The sequence below is a fragment of the Panthera uncia genome, chromosome C2, assembly GCF_023721935.1.
Source record: "Panthera uncia isolate 11264 chromosome C2, Puncia_PCG_1.0, whole genome shotgun sequence".
NCBI lineage: Eukaryota > Metazoa > Chordata > Mammalia > Carnivora > Felidae > Panthera > Panthera uncia.
This window is the reverse complement of record NC_064810.1, coordinates 123,716,253-123,732,273: the sequence shown is the minus strand read 5'-3', so window position 1 is coordinate 123,732,273 and position 16,021 is coordinate 123,716,253. Positions and strand designations below refer to the sequence as shown.

The following is a 16,021-nucleotide window of genomic DNA, read 5'->3' as shown; positions in this document are numbered from 1 at the left end:
TTGATATAAATCCAAACATCCACTGTTTACATTAAATGTAAAAAGGATTAAGCGATACAGTTAAAAGAAAAATAGTTTTCTGACTGAATAAAAAAATACCATCCGTCTATTTGCTGTTTACAAAATGCATCTAAACAGTAAGGATAGAAGAACAATGAAAGGAAAAAATCAGAAAAAGTTGGGCCAGAAAGAAGCCATAAAAGGAGGTGTGCTTTATTAATATTCAAATAAATGAAATATGAGAAAAAAGCACTACCAGAGATAAAGAGGATCATTAAATAAATGTAAAATATTTGAGTTATAGAAAATATTAGAGTATTTCTAGGCACCTAATAACAAAGCAGGTGATGGGAGAGGACATGAAAAAGAGAATGATGGAAGGGGAAGGCCTTCAAGGAGAAATCAAGAAGAAATATATAAACCTACAATCATGATTCTAAAATACGTCCCTGAGTGACTGCTAGAAAAGTAAATAATAGATTAAAAGGATATGAAATATGTCAACACAATTATTGAACAATCTTAACCTAATGGACACAACTGCACTTAAAATATGCATAAGGGATGCCTGGATGGCTCAGTCAGTTGAGCATCAACTTCAGCTCAGGTCGTGATTTCAAGGTTCGTGGGTTCGAGCCCCACACAGGGCTCTGTGCTGACAGCTCAGAGCCTGGAGCCTGCTTCGGATTCTGTGTCTCCTTCTCTCTCAGTCCCTCCCCCGTTTGTGCGCACTGTGTCTCAAAAGTAAATAAAAGTTAAAAAAAAAATTTTTTTTAAATGCATAATACAGACAGATTTCAAACACATGTGAAACATTTGCAAAAACTGACCAGAGGACCTTAAAACAAGTCTACATGAACTAAAAAGGATGAAAACCACACAGATCATTTTCTCTGGCTTCAAATTCAATTAAGCTAGGAAGAAATCAATAACAAAAGTTAACTAGAAAATACCATGTTTGGAAGTTAAGGAATATGCTTTTAAAATAATCCATGAATCAAAGAAAAAAAACAATTAGAAAACATTTTGCATTGAACTAATGAAAAGGAATATCACAAGAAGTTATACACACTATAAAAAGAGAAGGGGCTATTACACCTATTACAAATAACAATATTAAACAAATTTGCAAATTCAAAAAGAATGGATAATCTCCTAGAAAATATAGCTTGTCAAAAACAAATCTGAATATTGCTAAATCAGTTTGAAAAATTGAATCAGTAATTTAAAATCTTCCAACAAAAACAAAAAAATTCAGACCCATATGGTTTCAATAGCAAATTCTACCAAATGTGCTGGAAACAATTCCAATCTCAAATACTCTTCCAGAAAACAAACAAAAAAAAGATGATATTCTCCACAACTCACTCCATAAAGTTAGCAAAGCCTTGATAATAAAATCTGAGATGGAAAGAATGAAAAAGGAAAACTGCAGGCCAATCTCATCAATGAATACAAATATAAAAATCCCTAAACAAGACATTAGCAAACCAAACCAAGCAATAATTTAAAAGATATAACACATCATGATTAAGGTGAATTCATTTTAGAAAGGCAGTTATGGGGCGCCTGGGTGGCTCAGTCGGTTAAGCACCGACTTCAGCTCAGGTCATGATCTTGCGGTCTGTGCGTTCGAGCCCCGCATCGGGCTCTGGGCTGATGGCTCAGAGCCTGGAGCCTGCTTCTGGTTCTGTGTCTCCCTCTCTCTCTGCCCCTCCCTGTTCATGCTCTGTCTCTCTCTGTCTCAAAAATAAATAAACATTAAAAAAAAAAAAAAAAAGAAGAAAGGCAGTTAGACTTAACATTATGAAATAATGTGGTACTCATTGTTCAGTCAGTTAAGCATCTCTTGGTTTCAGCTCAGGTCATGATCTCACTGTTTGTGAGTTCAAGCCCTGTGTTGGGCTCTGTGCTCTTGGTGCAGAGCCTGCTTTGGATCCTCTGTCTACCTCTCTCTCTGCCCTCTCTCACTTGCACTCTCAAAAATCACTAAACATAAAGAAAAAAAAAAGGGGTGGGGGGTACTCAGGAATGAGGGGCGGGGAACTGTGAGTGGAAAGAGATATCCAGAAGAAAACAGTAGAGCTTTTTAGAGCAATTGAAACTATTGACTTTGATACTAGAATAATGGATATATAACATTATACATTTGTATAATGTATACAATGTATACATTAATGTATACATTATGTAATGTATAATGTATTATACATTGTATAATACAAATCCACAGAACTTTGAAGCACAAAGAGAGAACCCTAACGTAAACTATGAACTGTAGTTAATAATGTACCGATACTGGTTTATCAATTGTAACAAATGTACCAAACTAATGCAAACATGTTAATAATAGAAGAAACTTGAAGGTTAGAGAGGAAAGGAGAGGAAGTGGGAATTTTCCATAATTTGGGGTTATTTTTTTTGTAAATCTAAAACTCATCTAAAAAATAAAGTCTACTTTAAAAAAAGACACTTATTTATAATAATTTTTTAAATGTTTAAATCCAAAAATACAGATTTTAGTAACAGATGTATGAAACCTTTTCACTCATACGCAAAAATACCCTCTAAAAGACTGAAAACATAAAGATGTAAATGGAGAAATATACGCAAAGATCATGAATTTGAAAACTTCATTTTATAAAGGTGTAAATTCACCCCTCCTTATTTATACAGCAGTAGTTCTCAACCTTTGCTTCTCACTCCCCACAGATAGGAAAAACTGAAGGTTGGGGTAGGGTGCTACTGACATTTAGAAGTAGAGGTCAGAGATGCTGCTAAATATTCTACAATGCAGGAAAGCTCCCCATAACAAATAATTAGGCAGCCCCAAATGTCAACAATTATGGAGATTGAGAAGCTTGTTATATTGTACAAATTAAATATAATTTTATTCAAAACTCAACAGTTTTTTTTTATGGAATTTGACAATCTAATTCTAAAATTAATGTATGTGAAAATACAAAAAGACAAGGTATTTCTACAATCACTTCAGAGAACAGTCTGGCATTACCTGGAAAAGCCACATCTCTTATATCCCAGTAATTTCACTTCTCAGTATACAAACTATAACATCTTATATATATGGACACTGCATTAATATGTACCAAAGACAGCTAGCTTATAGTAGCACTGTAGATCCTATCCAAAAGCTGGAAACAACCCAATTACCTTCAAGCATGGGAAATTTAAATAAAGTAGTATATTCATATACTAAATACTTTAGGTCAGTTCTCACATTATGGCAATTTTGCCCCTCAGGGGACTTTTAACACTGTCTGCAGACATTTTTGATTGTCAAGAGGAGAAAGGGCTGTGGAAGGAGAGACAGGAATGTGTAACTGGCATCTAATGGGTAGAGGCCAGAGATGCTCCTAAACATTCTACAATACAGAGAAAAGCCCACCAGACCAAAGAATTGTTTGCTTTATATCAATGAAAATAAGTGAAATATGGTACAGGAAACATAAATGAATCTCATAAATAGAACAAATATATGAGTGGGAAAAGACAAAGAGTAGGTACAGTTAATTATGTACAAAAGAGAACATACAGTTAATTATCTAAAGAAGAAAGAAAGGAAAAACTAAACTGTTTTAAGGATAAATCCACTCATGGTAAAACTATAAAGAAAAGCAAGGAAATAATTATCACAAAATAAAAGTAGTATTTATCTCTGTGGAAAATGGAGGTGGTTTGATAGAGGAGGAGCACACAAGACATAAGAGAAGGAGTCTTCTGAAGTCCTGACAATGTTATTTTCCTTGAGCGGAGTACTGATTACACCGGGATTCAGAAAATAAATACTCTGTAAGAAGTATATCTATAGTTTATTTAGTCTTCTGTGTAAATAAGATGACACAATTAAAAAGGATTTAAGAAAAATAATATTGATCTATATACACTGTGCATGCAAAGAATTCATTAAAGTAGACTTTGAAACAGCATATGGATTGATATGTAATAAACCATAACAAACACCTGCTTCTATCTCCCAAAGAGACTGAGACTATTAAGATACCAGTAAAAGTAATTTATTTGGGGGAAGATCCCATATAGTACTGGTAATGGATTCAGGAAATGAAACAAGTTGAGAAAGGCAGACAATAACAAGTGCATTATCTAGCCAATCACTGCCATGGATAACTGGAGCCTAATTAAACTCCTTGGGAAACTGAAAATCTGAGTAGGTCATGGACTTCACAGTTATCTCACGTGAAGGGCAGAGGAATTGGGGTATTGTCAGTCACTGGTTAAACTGTGAACTGTGATGCCCTTGGCTACCGAAGCAAACTCATACGGCAATTGTGAGGTATTTTAAATTTTCAAAGAGAAACACAGGAAAATCAAACATTTGTCAAGCACAACAGGAGCTATTAGCATGAGGTAATTTCCAGTTTCAAAATCAGATCATACTTTATTCGTTTTGATTAGATTCTATCATTGAGTCCTCATAAATACTGCTGGAAAACTAATACAGAACAGGAAAGGAGAGTGTTTCTAAAGTTTAATAAGTTGTACAGTACCCAATGGGTACATATACCCATTAGTAACTAATTATGGTTATTTAAGAATAGCATACAATTTTTATTTTCATTTCAATTGTGTTTATTTTCCCAAAAAACTCCTAGGTTGTTAGGACACAAATAAATACGCTGGAACTAACTACCTCAAAAAGGAAGTAGCTACAAACACCATGAAAATATTACTGAAACACTAACTGGCCTACAAAATGGGAAAGTTCAGGACACGTTAGGAGTTAAGTAAGTGTTCCTTAGAAGGAGATCCCTAATAATTCTCTAGCAAACCTGCACTTCTAGAAGACCCTCATGAATCTAGAAGTCCAATGTTAGGCACAAACACTGCATAACGGAGCCATTACTTGTTATAACCAATTAAGAAACAGTTACTTATAACCTACAAATCACAAGTTTCATAAACACACCCTTTATTAAGTAAAAACCAGCACATTTGTCAATGAAAACTCTTTATCAATACTAATATATATTTCTGAAATGTATTATATACTGGTATTAGCATATACCCAAATACATATGCCTATATCATGGGTGTATTAAACAATAATAATATTTAAATATAGGCAAAACCTATCTTTATTTTGGTATGCATAGTATCATAAATATATCCCATCAATCTATGTTGTCTTCGTTGCTTCCTAAAAATTTATTCCTATGAACTTCTATAAAGTTCTATAGCTTTAAAGTGCAATTATAAGTCAAATCAACATTTCCTTTCCCATCCTTCCTACTCCACTGATATTAGATACATTCTATTATTACACACTTAATCAGTCACTATACTCTAAGGATTCCTAGCAATAAATGCAATTCACTCCAAATGATTCAAATGAAGAGGTTTTAATGAGGACACTACAGATGTGTGGGCAGACTTAAGGAAACAAACAGGGGTGATGATGCAACTTAAGATAGCTAAAGTAGGAAACCAACAACATCCACTAGACTCCAGGGTAAAGATGAGAAAGTGGTGAAACTAGAGCCACAAAGAAGAAGGGCTGCCCGGAGTGGAGAGAAATGGAGAGAGAGAATCCCAAGCAGGCTCTGCGCTGTCCCCATGGAGCCAGGCATAGGGCTCCATCTCACAAACTGTGAGATCATGACCTGAGCCAAAAATCAAGAGTCAGATGCTTAACTAACTGAGCCACTCAGGTGCCCCTTCCTTATTTTTATCTTAAAAAGGGAGTCTTTTACCTATACGCTGAAAAAATTAAACACTGATGAAAGAAAACTCAAGATGACATAAACAAATGTAAAGACATTCCAAGCTCATGGAATAAAAGTAAAAATATTATTTAAAATGTCTATACTACCAGGGGTGTTTGGGTGACTCAGTTGGTTAAGCGTCCGACTTCGGCTCAGGTCATGATCTCACAGTTCATGAGTTCGAGACCCGCATCTGGCTCTGTGCTGACAGCTCAGAGCCTGGAACCTGCTTCAGATTCTGTGTCTCCCTGCCTCTCTGCCCTGCCCCCGCTGGCATTCTGTCTCTCTCAAAAATAAATAAACATTTAAAAAAATATGTTTAAAAATGTCTATACTGCCCAAAGCAATCTACACATTTAATGCAATCTCTATCAAAATATCATCAGCATTTTTCACAGAACTAAAACAGACAAACCTACAATCTGTATGGAGCCACAAAAGACCACAAATATCCAAAGGAACCTATTTATTTTTTAAGTTTATTTTTATTTACCTTGAGAGAAAGAGAGAGAGCGATGGGGGAGGGAGAGAGAATCCCAAGGAGGTTCCACGCTATCAACACAAAGCCAAATGTAGGGCTCTAACTCATGAACCAGAGTTCATAACCTGAGCCAAAATTAAAAGTTGGATGCTCAACAGACTGAGCCACCCAGGCGTCCCCAGCCAAAGCAATCTTGGAACAAAAACAAAGCTTGAGGCATCACAATTCCAGACTTTAACCTATATCACAAACCTGGAGTTATTAAGACAGTAGAGTGCTGGCACTAAAACAGACACACAGATCAACAGAAGAGAAAACCCAGAAATGAGCCCACAAATGTACAGTCAATTAATCTTCAACAAAGGAAACAATATGCAATAGAAAAAAAAAAAAAAACAGTCTCTTAAAAAAAATGCTGTTGGGGAAACCAGACAGCCACATGCAAAAGAATGAAACTGACCATTTTCTTACAACATGCATAAAAATAAATTCAAAATGATGACAGATCTAAATGTGAGACAGGAAACCATCAAATCCTAGGGGAGAACACAGGCAATAACCTCTTTGACATCTGCTAGAGCAACTTCTTTCTAGATAGTTTCCTGAGGTTAAGAAAACAAAAGCAAAAATTACCTTCATCAAAATAAAAAGGTGCACAGTGAAGGGAACAATTAATAAAACTAATCTGGCAACCTACAGAATGGGAGAAAATATTTGCTAATGACATATCTGATAAAGGGTTAGTATCCAAAATCTATCTAGAACATATAAAACTCAACACCCCCCCAAACAAATAATCCAATTAAAAATGGGCAGAACACATGAATAGACATTTTCCCAAATAAGACATACAGATGGCCAAGAGACACATAAAAATATGCTCAACATCACTCAAAATCAGAGAAATACACATCAAAACTACAATGAGATTATCACTTCACACCATCAGAATGGTTAAAATCAACAACACAAGAAACAATAGGTGTTGGTGAGGATGTGCAGAAAGAACACTCTTGCACTGCTGATGGGAATACAGACTGGTGCAGCTACTCTGGAAAACAGTATGGAGGTTCTTCAAAAAGTTAAAAATAGAACTACTGTATGATCCAGTAATTGCATTACTAGGTATTTATTCAAAGAATATAAGGGGCACCTGTGTGGCTCAGTTGGTTGGGCATCTGACTTTGGCTCAGGTCATGATCTCGCAGTTCCTGGGTTTGAGCCCCACGTTGGGCTCTGAGTTGATAGCTCTGAGCTTGGAGCCTGCTTCTAATTCTGTCTCCCTCTCTCTGTCCCTGCTCCACTTGCACTCTGTCACCATCTCTCTCTCAAAAATAAACATTAAAGTTAAAAAAAATACAAAAATATGAATTCAAACGTATACATGCGCTCCTATGTTTATAGCACCATTATCTATAATGGCCAAAATATGGAAACAGCCTAAGTGTCCATCAAATGATGAATAGATAAAGAAGATGTGGTACATATATATAATGGAATATTATTCAGCAATAAAAAAGAATGAAATCTTGCCATATGCAACAACATGGATGGAGTTAGAGAGTAATAAGCAAAGTAAGTCAGACAAAGACAAATACCATATAATTTCACTCATATGTGCACTTTAAGAAACAAAACAAGTGAGCAGAGAAAGAAAGAGAGAGAGACAAACCAAGAAACAGACACTTTAGAGAACAAAGTGATGGTTACCAGAGAGGTGGTGGGTAGTGGAGATGGGTGAAATACGTTATGGGGATTAAGGAGTGCACTTGTGATAAGCACCAGGTATTATATCAAAGTGCTGAATCACTATACTGTACACTAAAAACTAACATTACACTGTATGTTAACTAACTGGAATTTTAATAAAAACCTGAAAAGGGAGGGGGAGGGATTTCTATTTAATTCCATTATCTCTTCTAACTGGCTATTCCTATATAAACAAAACATTTTAATTGATCTATATTGACTCTACAAGCCCAATAATTTACTGAATTATTTTACTCATTGTATTAATACTGCAAATTCTGTTAAACTTTCTAAATATTCAACAGTATTTTGAATTAGGTATCATACTTACTTCATTTTATTGAAATGTGTTGACTTGTATCACCAATGTAATGCTAAAGAGTTGTGAGAGTGGGCATCCTTGCTTGTCTCACTGTGAAAATGACTCTCCTAGTTTCCCTTGAGCATGATGTTAGCTTTACGATTTAAAATTTTTTTCCTTTCTTCTTTTTAACTTTGACTTTCAGACATTACAAAAAAGTTGTAAGAAGGGTCCAAAGAATTTCTCAATACTCATCACCAAATACCCAGAAGTAAATACTTTACATTTGTTTTATCCCTCTTTCACTCTTCACATATCACTTTATTCTTTAATACTTCAGTGGTATATTTACCCCAACCAAAACAATCTATTTTACAACCACAGCGTAATCACCTGAACCATGAAATTGATGACACAGTACGTATTATGTTCTAATGCACAGAACTAATTCAAATTGCAGTATAGGTATTTGTCTCAATAATGTCCTTTATGTCAAAAGAAAAAATCTAAAATTATACACTGCATTGATTTGTCATGTTTCTTTAGTCTTTAACCTGGAATAGTTTCTGAGTAATTAAGTTGTATTTCACAACATGACTTTTTGAGGTGTATAGAGTATTTATTTTTTAATAATACCTCAATTTGAGCTTGCCTGATGTTTCCTCATGAGTAGATTCAGGCTTTGCCCCTTGGGCAAGAAAACTACAGGAGCAAGGTTGAGTTCATCTTTAAAAAAAAAAAAAATTTTTTTTTTGACATTTATTTTTTGAGAGACAGAGCATGAGTGGGGGAGAGATGGAGTGAGAGGGAGTGAGATTCCTAAGTAGGCTCTAGGCTCTCAGCTGTCAGCACAGACCCAGACTCAGGGCTCAAACTCATGAACCAGGAGATGATGGCCTGAGCTGAAGTCAGATGCTTAACTGACTAAGCCACCTGGCTGCCCCAAAGTTGAGTTCTCCTAATGCATTCTAGGAAGCACATGTTATCGACTAGTTAAATAACTGGAAATATCTGCTTTCATCATTTGGTTATGGTGGTATCTATTGCTTATACACTGTAAGATTATTATTTTACCCATTGTAAATAATAGGTATCTTGCAAGAAGACATTTTGAGACTAGGCAAACTAGTCTGTTTTTCTTAAACATTATCCTACTAGTTTGAAAGCCTAAAAACCGAATTCTAAAGTTACTTTACCTTAGTACTTTTTACACTATAAAGTGTGGCTGTTATTTATGGTATGGCAAGGTATATGGTTTCTCTTTTCATTTGCATACAACTTAGGACTTTCCCTACATCTTTGGTTGGTTGATTTGTTTTTTGTTTGTTTGTTTTGAATACGTGAAACATTAAGATAACTCCAAAAGTCAGGAGTATCCAACAGAATGTTCAAGGAGTTTGGGAGGATCCCAAAGTATGAGGATCCTGAGTTCACTTCCTCCCACAGACACACCAAGGCTACAACTGTATATATACTACAACTCACTCCGAAAATGACCTGAAGCCTGAACAGCTCTTCCACAGCTAACAATATAAAGAAAAAGCCACCTGGAGAAGGGTAGGAAGGGCAGGGCCCAATCAGAAACAAACGATAGCAACCACCAAAACAAATCCACAAAAAGCAAAAAACAGTGCAACAGCCCAACAAGCAAAAGGGTTATCACACGCACAGAGAAATAAGAGGGTCAAATCCCACATCAGTCAATACCGACACCCTGTCGATCTGTATCACGAAGATGAGCCCCATAAAGTCTGTCTTTGAAAATCAGTAGAGCTTAACTTTGGAAGAGCAAGACGACTATAGGAAACTGAGAATATTCTTAATGGGCTAGTACACACTATCATTCATTCTGAGATCCAGCACTGAGATAGCAGTGTGCAAAGCACCTGCACTGCAAAGATTTATTGACTAATTTTAGAGCAGGTGCCAGAACAGCAGGGATCTGTAGGAACTTCCTCCAGGAGTGGAAGTGCTGGCAGGCACCATTTTTCCTGCTCTCCTTCAGCGTAGGTGGACCAATGAGATGACAAGTGCCAGTTCTAACACTCTCCATCTTGTTGGCACCCCTTGTCACGCCCTGGTGATTCCATGGGCACAAGCACCATCTGGCACACACCGAAGCAGCTCTTGCTCAGTCATACCCAGAAGGTAACCTCAGTTGAAACCAGTGTCCCCATAAAGTGACTACTGCCCTGTCACACCGGCAAGTAGCCCTGGTCAGGACTGGGATCCTTGCAAAGCAACTCCTGCCCTGATAAGGGGGAAAAACCCTCACCACCAGCATTAATAAGATAGCTGCAGCTAGGCCTCTCAGCCAGCTGTGGCTGGGGGCTAATCACACCCAAAAGAACAACGGCAGAAGCTGCAGACAGAACAGTGAGCCAGTTCAGGAGATGTTCCTCTCCACTAGTGTGCTTATAGTAGATAAAAAAACTAATTGCAGCTGGCTGGGCTAGAGGCCAGCCACGCCACAAAGCACAACCACAGCAGACACAGCACAGTCACAAGAGAAGGCACATGCAGCCCACACAGGGGAAACCCCTGAAGTGCTTAGTTTTGGTGACCTCGGGAGATTGAGTTAAGGGGCCCCACAGAATGCTTTCTACATAAGGCCACTAGTTTCAAGACCAGGAGATGTACTTGACTACCTGATATATAGAAATATACACAGAGACTAACACATAATGAAGAGACAGAAAAATGAAAAAACAAGACATCTTAGAAAAAGAACTAAATGAAATAGTGATAAACAATCTACCTGATAAAGAATTCAAAATAATGGTCATGAAGATTCTCACCAGAAATGAGACAAGAGTGGATAAACTAAGTGAGAACAAAGGATAGAAAATATAAAAAAGAACTAATCAAAGCTGAAGAATAACTGATATGCAACAGACAACAGAGGGAATCAGCAGCAGATTAGAAGATGCAGAATGGATCAGTGATCTGGAAGACATCCAGGCTGAAAAGAAAAAAGAAAAAAAGAATTTAAAAAATGAGAAGAAGTTAAGGGAACTCTGCTTAAACATCAAGAGTATCAGTATTTACATTGTAAAGATCCCAAAAAAAGAAGATAGAAAAGGATAAAAAACTAATTTGAAAAAAATAGCTGAAAATTTCTCAAAGCTAGGCAAGGAAACCAACATCCAGGTACAGACAGGAGAGTCCCAAACAAGATGCACCCCAGGAGACCCACAGGAAGACAAATAACTAAAATGCAAAATTTAAAGATAAAAAGAGGAGTTTTAGGTGGCAACAGGGCGAAGAAGTAGGGGGACCCAGAGTTCCTTCGGTCCTCAAACACAGCAGTGTTGAGGCCAGAGGACTTGGAATTCCAAGTCTGGGCTGCAGAGTGACAGAGACATCTCCAGGAGCCCACAGGACAACTTGGAGGGCCATAGGTGCATAATTGTTAACTGGGAGAGATAAAACGGGCAGCATAGGAATGGAGGGGAGAGATCACTTTCTGCAGAGAGGCAAAAGGAAGAGAAAGACAGTCTGTGGAAGTAGAGGACTGTATTTGGACAAGAGAAAAAAACACGGATGGGGAACAGAAAAATGGAGAAAGAACCAATTTCTAAGTGGCGCTTTCTCCAGACTGGGGCTGGCTGCCCTGTTGGAGAGCCTGGGGAAGAGGGGAGCTAGCCACAGGCTGGGTAACTAGCTCAAAAGTGCAGTCTGCAGTCAGAGAAAGCAATCCCCTCCAGTGAGTGCTGTGGGAAGAAGGCAAAGAGCTGTTCCAAGGACAAAAGACCCTGCTTGTGCCTGCCAGCCAGAGGTCCTTTGTTGGCTGGCTGGGCATAGTGGCACTACCCCAGAACTGTGCGGGGCGGGATCCTTTAAGATATGGGGGTCTGAAACCCAGTCGAGTGTCTGGGAGGCACTGAAGATGGTGGAGCGGAAGAAACCAGCCTGCTGGCGCCTGGCACAGCACTGTGAAAACAACTTGAACAGAATGGTTAAGGAACACCTGGTCTGGGGAAGAGAGACGGGGGTGTCGCCATTCTTCTCCCCATCACCAACAAGGTGGGGCTTCAGACAATGCACAAGGGACCCACAGTGCAGGTGCACCAGCCTACACCAAACCATGACTCTCGGTGCCTGTTAACTGTGTATCTACTGGAGCAAGATTGACACTGACCACACCAGACAGCCCCTCCTCCAGACCAGCGCAACCACTGGTTCGAAGGCACCAGTGGTTCTGCATTTTCTGATTTAATTCTATAGTATTTATTATTTTATATTATTTTATATTATTATATATTGTGTATATGTATATGTATGTATATATATATATATATATATATGTTGTTATTGTTTTTTTTCTCCTTCCTTTTCTTCCTCTTATTTCTTCCCTTCTCTAGTCTGGTTATTCTGGTTGTTGGTTTGTTTAAGCAGACATACTTAATCTATTCTTTTTATACTTGTACTGTATCTCCTTTTTATTTTCCTCTCTCTCTCTCTGGATTAAGCCACATAGTTTCTCTGCCTCGTTAATCTTCTTTTCTTTTTCTCCACCTCTGTCACATCTCTTTTTGTATGGAACAAGACTTCTTCCACCATCCCCTCCCTTTTTAAAAAAATTTTTTTCCAGGGTTACTTCAATGAAGATATCAAAGCACACCTGGTGGAAGGTCCAAACCATGCCTATAAGTAGGGAGATAAAGCAACCAGAGTTGCAACAATACAGAGCACATAATACATTCCAAAAACACCTCCTGAACAGCCAGGCCCGGGATAGTATATGACCACTTTTTAATACACTAGTGCTCGCAGGTGCAGGACACATAACAAGCTATTACAACACCTAAGGAACAGAAAACTAGCCAAAATAACAAAACGGAAGAACGCTCCTCAAAAGAAATTCCAGGAAGAAATGACAGACAATTGCTAAAAAAAGATATAAACAATGTATATGATCAAGAATTTAAAATACTAGTCATAATATTAATCACTGGGCTTGAAAAAGCATAGAAGACAAAAGATAATCTATTGTTGCAGAGATCAAGGAACTAAAAAATAGTCACAACGAATTAAGAAATGTAAATGAGGTGCAAAATAAACTAGGTGCAGTGACAGCAAGGATGGAAGAAGGAGACAGGAACATAAGTGAAAAAGAAGATAAAATTATGGAAAATGATGAAAGAGAGGAAAAGATACAGAAGAAAATACTAGGGGCGCCTGGGTGGCTCAGTCGGTTGGGCGGCCAACTGCGGCTCAGGTCATGATCTTGCGGTCTTTGAGTTCGAGCCCTGCATCAGGCTCTGTGCTGAGCGCTCAGAGCCTGAAGGCTGCTTCTGATTCTGTGTCTCCTCTCTCTGCCCCTTCCCTGCTTGCTCTCTCTCTCTCTCTCTCTCTCTCTCTCTCAAAAATGATAAACATTAAAAAAAAAATTAAAAAAAAAAAAAAGAAAAAGAAAATACTAGACCATGAGGGGAGAATTAGAGAACTAACTAATTCAATGAAATGTAATAATATCCGTATCATACGAGTTCCAGAAGAAGAGAGAGACAAAGGGGCAGAAGGTTTACTTGAACAAATTGAGCTATAATCTGGGGAAGGAAGCAGACATCCAAATCCAGGAGGCACAGAGAAATCCCTTCAGATTTACCAAGAACAGGTCTTCTCAACAACATACCATTATGAAACTGGCAAAATACAAAGATAAAGAGAGAATTCTGAAAGCAGCGAGGGACAAATGGGACTTAACCTACAAGGGAAGACACATAAGGGTAGCAGCAGACCTGTCCACTGAAACTTGGCAGGCCAGAAGAAAGTGACAGGAAATATTCAATGTGCTGAATAGGAAAAATATGTAGCCAAGAATCCTTTATCCAGTAAGGCTGTTATTAAGAACAGAAGCAGAGATCAAGGCTTTCCCAGACAAAAACTGAAGGAATTCACGACCATGAAACCAGCCCTGCAAGAGATCCTAAAGGGGACTCTGTGAGTGGAATGCTGCAAGGACTACAAAGGACCAGACATAACCACAAGCATGAAACCTACAAATAACACAATGACACTAAATCCGTATCTTTCAATAATAATGCTGAATGTATAGGGACTTAATGCTCCAATCAAAACACACAGGGTATCAGAATGGATAAAAAAACAAGATCCACCTATATGCTATCTACAAGAGATCCATTTTAGACCTGAGGACACCTTCAGATTCAAAGCGAGGGGATGGAGAACTATCTATCATGCTACTGGAAGTAAAAAGAAAGCTCGAGTAACCATACTTCTATCAGACAAACTAGATTTTAAACTAAAGGCTGTAACAAGAGATGAAGAAGGGCATTATATCATAAGTATAGGGTCTAACCATCAAGAAGAGCTAACAATTGTAAATGTTTATGCTCCCAACTTGACAGCACCCAAATATATAAATCAATTAATCACAAACATAAGCAATCTTATTAATAAGAATACGGTAACTACAGATGACATTATACCCCACTTACAACAATGGACAGATTATCTAGGCAGAAAATCAATAAAGAAACAATAGCCCTCAATGATACACTGGACCAGATGGACTTGACAGATATATTCAGAACTTTCTATCCAGAAGCAGCATAATACACATTCTTCTCCACTGCACATGGAACAGTCTCCAAAATAGATCACATACTGGGTCACAAAATAGCCCTCAAAAATACAAAAGAGTTGAGAACATGCCATGCATATTTTTAGATCACAATGCTATGAATCTTGAAATCAACAAGAAAAAATCTGGAAAGCCTCCAAATGCATGGAGGTTAAAGAATATCCTACTAAAGAATGAATGGGTCAACCAGGCAATTAAAGAAGAAATTGAAAAATATATGGAAGCAAATGCAAATGAAAACACAACAGTCCAAACCCTTTGGGATTCAGCAAAGGCAGTCCTAAGAAGAAAATACATTGCAATCCAGGCCTATCTCAAGAAAAAAGAAAAATCCCAAATACAAAATCTAACAGCACACTTAAAGGAACTAGAAGCAGAAAAGGGCAAAGAAACTCTAAGGCCATCAGAAGAAGAGAAAATAAAGATTACAGCAGAAATGAACAATATGGAATCCAAAAAAACAAAACAAAACAAAACCAGTAGAAAAAAATCAATGAATCTAAGAGTTGGTTATTGGAAAAAAATAAAATTGATAAGCTCCTAGCCAGACTTCTTAAAAAGAAAAGAAAGAGGACACAAATAGATAAAATCATGAATTAAAAAGGACAGACCATAACTAACACCAGAGAAATAAAAAAAATTATCAGAGAATACTATGAAAAATTATATGTCAGCAAACTGGACAACCTGGAAGAAATGGAAAAATTCCTAGATTCCCACACACTACCAAAACTCAAACAAGAAGAAATAGAAAATCTGAACAGACCTATAACCACTGAAGAAATTGAATCAGTTATCAAAAATCTCCCAACAAATAAGAGTCCTTGGCCAGATGGCTTCCCAGGGGAATTCTACCATACATTTAAAGCACAGTCAATACCTATCCTTCTCAAGCCATTCTAAGAAAACAGTAACAGAAGGAAAGCTTCGGACTCATTCTATGAATCAAGTATTACCTTGACTCCCAAAACAGAGGTCCCACAAAAAAGGAGAATTATAGGCCCATATCCCTCATGAACACAGATGAAAAATTCTCAACAAGATACTAGCAGCAAATCAAATTCAATAGTATATTAAAAGAATTATTCATCATGATCAAGTGGAATTCATTTCTGGACTGCAGGATTGGTTCAATATTG

General features: G+C 37.4%; 1 protein-coding gene across 1 annotated transcript in view; it reads right to left on the bottom strand.

The window, feature by feature from the left end:
• The window catches only part of STAG1 (stromal antigen 1), a 402,070-nt gene that overhangs the window by 199,896 nt on the left and 186,153 nt on the right, over window positions 1-16,021 (bottom strand). The window lies entirely within an intron of this gene.